The 8106-nt window shown below is 35.4% G+C and overlaps 1 long non-coding RNA gene across 1 annotated transcript; it reads left to right on the forward strand.

The window, feature by feature from the left end:
- Positions 1 to 6807: 6807 nt before the first annotated feature.
- Positions 6808 to 7636, forward strand: LOC135071469 (uncharacterized). The gene is made up of 2 exons (XR_010257256.1): positions 6808 to 7017; positions 7392 to 7636. It is a non-coding gene; the product is annotated as an uncharacterized LOC135071469 (long non-coding RNA).
- Positions 7637 to 8106: the final 470 nt, after the last annotated feature.

Here is an 8106-nt window from a genome sequence, read left to right on the forward strand (position 1 = left end):
TGGCAATTGTCTATGGTTTAATTCACCTGTCAAAGAAAATTATGAAATCTGTCAGCCGCTGCAAAAATTTTGTAATCTCTTCTTGACTATTTGTTATTTTTGTGAAAAAGTCGAAAAAGCTCAAGCAAGTCATATTGTTTTCAGGCATAATTCAAAGTCAATCTTTAATTTTAAAGCGCGTCGTCGAGTTGACAGTAAGTTGGACTGAAATGTTTTGAAACATTTAGTTTATTACCCAACTGCGTCAGAAGGAGGGTTATGTTTTTTTATATTATCTTTAATAGATGCTTTATCGGGGTTTTCAGGTATATCTCACAAATTGGTGCAGAGAAATGGTCAAAATGTTATGACCACGTAAAGAAAATTGAAAAAGATTTCATCAAGCAAGATTGAATAATGGAGAAGATTCCAAATTTTTTCTTTCCAATAAACTTGAAATAAATATAAGTAAAACTAATAATAATTGTGACAGAATCATGAAAATATCTCTACAAATGAAGAAGTTACAGGGCCCTAAAGTTGCGCATAACTATTCGCGCCATTTTGATCGGTGTATTCACGACAGTCATTCGGAGGACAAACAGTAAATTACCCCTGATGCAGTGCTGTTGACAGATCCATTTTTTTATTAAATCTAGCAGTTTTTAATTTTTCAGCTAGGGTCACTCAAGATTTTCTAGTTCTGAATGAAGTGATAAGTTAAAAGTATGATGCATAATAAAATTAGTTACCTACTTAAAGTAATATACGATTTATTTATTTTTCAAGACATTTTCCTATGTTAAAAACCCGATGTATAACAACATTCTTCATACACATACCTACCTAAAATGGATATTCGTACTTCATGTTCATTAATATTAAAGTAATAAAAGTAAAAAATTAATAGGTGTACCAGAATCTCATGGCATATGGGGAAAATAAACTTTGTTGAGTGCAGTACTGGGGAAATTGGATTAAACGATCTAGATACTGTTTAATTTTTTATTTATGATTTTATTAAATGAACATGAAGTAGGTAAGTACAAATATATTACATTTTAAGTATGTATGTATATGAAGAATGTTGTTATACATCGAGTTTTGAACAAATCGTAACATTACTTCATGTAACTAATTTTATTATGTGTCATACTTATGACTTAGATATCACTTCATTCAGAACTGGAAAACGATTCTAAGAACTCCACTTGCATTTCTTGTTCTTCAATAGATGATCAAGATAAAAGAGTGATTTATTATAAATCGCTTTTCCAGCATTTCAATTATTCAATCTTGCTTGATGAAATCTTATTCAATTTGCTTTACATGGTCATAACATTTTCACCATTCCTCTGCACCAATTTGAGATACACCTGAAAACCCCGAAAGATACTACATAAGAATAATATAAAAAAAACATAACCCTCCTTCTGACGCAGTTGGGTAATAAACTAAATGTATCAAAACATTTCAATCCAACTTACCTGTCAACTCAACGATGCGCTTTAAAATCAAAGATTGACTTTGAATTATGCCATAATTTACAATACACATTGAAAACAATATGACTCGCTTGAACTTTTTCGATTTTTTCACAAAAATAACTAATAGGTAGTCATAAAGAGATCGAAACTTTGGATCGAAAATTTCTGCAGCGGCTGACAGATCTCATAATTTGCTTTGACAGGTGTCAATAAAGCCATAGACAATTGCCATAAGAACTTACTAAGCGACAGAGGGAATACCCTGGGTGTTTTTAACGGGTTCGAGCCCCCACATAACATAAAGCCGGCAGCAGGTCATTTTGTCCGTCTTCTACAGCTCGGAAAGGATAAACCTCAAGTCGGCTGAAGAGGCACCGCAATACGTGTAAGCAGTGCACCTTGACATTGAGACTCCTGCATCCTGCATCATTGAGCCTTAAACATACATAACAATAGTTTCATTAGTTAAAAGGTATAATATACAGGGTGGAATTATGTAGGTAATGCCACCTGGAGGGAAGTACACACGGCCACACTGTTAACTATCCATTTCCGTTTTTGCTCTTGCTCTAATCAAATGGTGATTCTTTGCGATAGAACGAGATGACATGACAGGCAATGGGCAGTTAACACTGTTGCCGATAGTACCTACTCTTAATATTACATAGACATTTTTTCTCAAAGAAAATATTCCTTTATTTTTGATTAGAAATAGAACTGCAATCAAAGATTTCCAAAAATTTGCTTGCCACACCCGGGATTCGAACCAACTAAAATCTGTTAAAAATTACACCCTGTATTTTTATAGCATCGATCGTTAGGGTAATGAATTCTCTTTAACAAACTTGATTAATCAAATTAAAGGAAAACCATGAAATCTTAAATTATTTTAATTACGTACAGGAAATTGTTTGGTATGGTAGAGAATTTTCGAAAAAATTTCGAAAATCTTTGAATACACTTTTCTTTCTTTTCAAAAATAAAGGAATGTTTTCTTCCAGTAAAATTTTCTATCTACAGTATTAAGAGTACTTTCCCTCCAGGTGGCATTACAAAATTCCATCCTGTATACTCAAAAGTATAAATAGAAATGTGAACAGCCCCTCCCACCCACTGACGTAAGTATATCTCATCATCTCATGGACTTGGCGTATAGTTCCAAAATACTGAACTGTGCTGTGCACAGATATGGATTAGAGTAGATACAGCAAGTTGATCGTCAAAGCGTGCCATTCCGATATGTCCAAATGGACATACATGGTCGAGTGATGTTCATGTAATCCGATTACAACAATCGGTTACGATGATTTTACGAGGACAGTAGTACGAACACAAATGTAATTAACAGTACAAGTAACAAATAATTAATTAGAATAAATTAGCAGTAGAAGAAGTATAAAGTAGCATTGTTTTTAATACATATTATCCTGAGATGTACTCTTAAGAGTTAAAACCATGGTCCCTGTATGTGGTGCACTCATACCGATCCCAAGGAACCGTACTTACTCATAATAACATTAAGACACACACTTATCCATGTATTCATGCACTTGACAAATTTATGTCTTGAAACGCTGGTAGGGTAAAAAAAATAACGAGATTTGACGATTTGTAAGAATTAATTTATTTTAAAAAAGGTAAATAAAGATGTTTTTGGTTTTGTATTTAACAAATTATCAGTTTTATCGGAATTAATTAATTTTCGAATCGAGTCACACGATATCATTCGATGACTTTGCAAATGCAGTACGATGATACGATTACTTTTACGTTGCGGCAATCACTAAAATTCGCTAAAATGACACTAATGACGTTTAAAAAGTGGCACGCTCGGCTTCATACAATTTTTGACACATGCTGCATCTATCCATATCTGTGGAGTAGATACAGCAAGTTGATCGTCAAAGCGTGCCATTCCGATATGTCCAAATGGACATACATGGTCGAGTGATGTTCATGTAATCCGATTACAACAATCGGTTACGATGATTTTACGAGGACAGTAGTACGAACACGGTAGAAAGAAGAAATTATTTACAGATTGAGAATTATAATTAACAGCACAAGTAACAAATAATTAATTAGAATAAAGTAGCAGTAGAAGAAGTATAAAGTAGCATTGTTTTTAATACATATCCTGCGATGTACTCTTAAGAGTTAAAACCATGGTCCCTGTATGTGGTGCACTCATACCGATCCCAAGGAACCGTACTTACTCATAACAATAAGACACACACTGATCCATGTATTCATGCACTTGACAAATTTATGTCATAAAACGCTGGTAGGGTAAAAAAAAATAACGAGATTTGACGATTTGTAAGAATTAATTTATTTTAAAAAGGTAAATAAAGATGTTTTTGGTTTTGTATTTAACAAATTATCAGTTTTATCGGAATTAATTAATTTTCGAATCGAGTCACACGATATCATTCGATGACTTTGCAAATGCAGTACGATGATACGATTACTTTTACGTTGCGGCAATCACTAAAATTCGCTAAAATGACACTAATGACGTTTAAAAAGTGGCACGCTCGGCTTCATACAATTTTTGACACATGCTGCATCTATCCATATAGATGACCCACGCTGAACTGTCCCGCCAAACTCAATGACAGGGGGGCGCTACCATCGTTCAACTTTATGGTTTCCAACATGGCAAAAATCGGAACCAGCGATTCGGTATAGACGGTGGCGCCCCGCTGTCAATGTCATCGATAGGACAGTTCAGTATTTTGGAACTATATCTGTGGTGCTGTGCATTGCATGACATTGACAGCGGGCCGCCACCGTCTATACCGGATCGCTGGTTCCGATTTTTGCCATGTTGGAAACCATATAGTTGAACGATGGTAGCGCCCCCCTGTCATTGAGTTTGGTGGGACAGTTCAGCGTGGGTCATCTATAACTTCTAAACTACGAAAAATCGTAGAACACATACATGGGGGTGAAATCGATAGGTCTAGTCCTCACCTTCGGCATGACACCTTACACGAAACACCTTGTATATTTGTTTAAGCAATGTTTGTTTATATGACCCACGCTGAACTGTCCCACCAAACTCAATGACAGGGGGGCGCTACCATCGTTCAACTATACAGGGTGGAAACGATAAGTGATCTCACTCGATTATTTCTAAACTATACAAGATATCGAAAAACTGATTACTGATCCTGAAAGTGCTTCACGAGCTCTTTCAAACGATATCAGTAATAGGTTACACAATTAACTGGATCTATCCGAAAATTCAATGTTTTCAGCCTCCATACTAAATGTATGCCACTATGCCAGCCACATAATATTAGAAGTGTTATTTTTTTTTATTTTAAATAATAAACACTTAAAATTAACTCGTAAATTGCATTCTTATTTAAAATTATTCATGGAAAACATTGGTTTTAAGCTTTACTTGCTATAATATTATCGAGACATGAGTGCCATGACTGTGGCAGTACTAAATGTATGGAAGCTGGAAACATTGAATTTTCAGATAGATCCAGTTTATTTTGTAAACTATTATTGATACCGTTGGATAGAGCTCGTGAAGCACTTTCAGGATCAGTAACCATTTATTGGATATCTTGTATAGTTTAGAAATAATCGAGTGAGATCACTTATCGTTTCCACCCTGTATGGTTTCCAACATGGCAAAAATCTTCTTCTGTAACCAGCGGGTCTAGTCAAAACGCACTTTAAAATCGCAAACCCATCGCAAACCAGTCGCAAACAAATAAACAAATCGCAAAAGAGGTCGATAACAAAAAAGGCTTAGTCAAACGGCAAAAAATCGAATCGCAAAGCCCTACCTATCGATAATCGAAAGACTGGATTGAAATTTCCCATACAAAGGCTTAGCCAACATGCATTTAAGACTCAATCAAAATCGAATCGAATCGCAACACCCGCCATTTTCATTGCGATTACTAAAACCCCGGTGATAAGCTTCCATTCGATCGAAAACCAATAGGGTGAGTTGCACCACCTAACTTTGACCGTAACTATGACGTTAACCGGTGTTTTTTGTATGGAGTTTGACAGATTTTAGACGTTTGTCAAAGTTAAACTAAGATGGTGCAACCCATCCTAAGGCTGTTTTGACAAATCCGTATCGCGATGTCGTTTTGACAGTTAGTTTGACGGCGAAGCATAGACGTAAACAGAGAGCAGAAAGAAGGAAGAAACAAATTAAAAAAAAAAAGCTAAAAAAAGTAAAAACAATCGCAAAGTCATAGACATTTTTTAACTTTTATTCGATTTTGAATGAACTTTTATGTCGCCGCGTCGTTGGTGGTTCAATGTGCATTTTGGCTGCCATTTTCCGATCGAATCGAATTACTGGTGACGCGGCGACTGACATTAGTGAAAACTTCATATTGGTTTGCGATGGCATTTTGACTAGACCCACAGTGGGTCTAGTATAAAAGTTCATTCAAGCCTTAGGGTGGGTTGCACCATCTTAGTTTAACTTTGACAAACGTCTAAAATCTGTCAAACTCCATACAAAAAACACCGGTTAACGTCATAGTTACGGTCAAAGTTAGGTGGTGCAACTCACCCTATTGGTTTTCGATATAATCGAAGCTTATCACCGGGGTCTAAGTAATCGCAATGAAAATGGCGGGTGTTGCGATTCGATTCGATTTTGATTGAGTCTTAAATGCATGTTGGCTAAGCCTTTGTATGGGAAATTTCAATCCAGTCTTTCGATTATCGATAGGTAGGGCTTTGCGATTCGATTTTTTGCCGTTTGACTAAGCCTTTTTTGTTATCGACCTCTTTTGCGATTTGTTTGTTTGTTTGCGACTGGTTTGCGATGGGTTTGCGATTTTAAAGTGCGTTTTGACTAGACCCACAGCGATCCGGTATTGATTGACGGTAGCGCCCCGCTGTCAATGTCATGGATATAGTTCCAAAATACTGAACTGTCCTATCGATGACATTGACAGCGGGGCGCCACCGTCAATACCGAATCGCTGGTTCCGATTTTTGCCATGTTGGAAACCATATAGTTGAACGATGGTAGCGCCCCCCTGTCATTGAGTTTGGCGGGACAGTTCAGCGTGGGTCATCTATAGGACAGTTATTTTGGAACATAACCAAGTATAAGTATACCTCCATGGTCCCACCATTCTGAAACGTCAAGTGGCAAAAACTTAAACAAAAATAAAAAAATAAACCAACGGTATTGATAATAGCGCCCTTCGTAAATGGTTGTATCTCCTGCTCATAAAGTTAATATTCCTAATATTCCTTCGGAATAGAGCAACAAAGAATGAGCGAGCGAGATGTCACTATCTGCAACCCTGTGTGATAAAAAGAGATGTGTGATGTTATCATCGTCACGTCAATAGAACCATTTTTGCAAAAGATTTGACAGGCAGTGACACATAGAGGCACAAAGAAAATTTTAAATTATAGTTTTTTATAAAAATATCGTAAAATCCTGTTTATTTTTGGAAAGTTTGTTTTCTTATATAATGGTGACCTGTTCCGTCTTTGATTGTGATGTACACCAAAGGAATAATCCTGCAAAATATTCATTTCACAGGTAAATTTATTGAAATCGACACCTCCAAACTTTAGCTTTATTTTTGTGAATGCGCTTAGAATTTTAAGCACTAAGTGTGATAATTATGTTCTTTAAACATTAATTTAAGTTGTAAGCAAAGATTTCATGCTCATAATCCAGAATTTATGAATATTTTGTGTAAAGAAATAATTTTCGTTTTACACTAGGGTTGTACCACAATCGATAAATATATTTTCTGCGCTGTTTATCACAGTCACTGCTGATTATGTAGGTACATAAATGGCGTTTGTATGTGAATATAGAAAAGTATTATTTTGTAATTACCTGTTAGTTAATAAACTAAACTAAATATTACATACTAAATATAATAATAAATATGTTTATGCACACAGATGTTTGTACTGTGCGGGAATCGAACCCGCTACCTCCGGAATAGTAGTCCGTTTCAAACCACTACACTATACGGCCAACAACGATTATTACATCGTTAGAATCCTATTTTCTTACGTTATCGTCAGAATTATCATTTTTTAATTATTGTTTTACTCCTACTAATATTATAAATGCGAAAGTTTGTATGGATGTCTTGATGTTTGTAACTCTCATTCTTCCAAATAAATAAGTTGAATAATTTTAATCTTCTGAGTTTTTTTTTATTTTCTTTGGCCACTCTCCCAATTCCCATATACCTACAATCCCATTCCATCCTATTCTATTTATATTATTACTGTTAGGTGTTAATTAATATTTAATCGAAATCGATATTCATGTGAAAAGTAACGACATACATACATCACTGACATGCACACATATTTATTTTTACACACACATATGACATCTCATTTTTGGTTTCGTTTGACAGCTCGTGATTGTTGCTCTATTCCGAAGGAATATTAACTTTATGCTCCTGCTGGCGGGGTTACCAGCAGATCCTCCACAGTTTAGACTAATAAGTAATCTGTGCTCCACAGAATCAGTACAAAACATGACAGCAGCAGATTTAATTTTCCGAAATTGCTTCTCTCCGGTAGATCCAAACTTTTTGTTATACCTGAAAATCAGACGTTTGCTGAAAATATAGTGCAACTCATGATTTCGAGTAAATAG

The sequence above is a fragment of the Ostrinia nubilalis genome, chromosome 4 (assembly GCF_963855985.1).
Source record: "Ostrinia nubilalis chromosome 4, ilOstNubi1.1, whole genome shotgun sequence".
Taxonomy (NCBI): domain Eukaryota; kingdom Metazoa; phylum Arthropoda; class Insecta; order Lepidoptera; family Crambidae; genus Ostrinia; species Ostrinia nubilalis.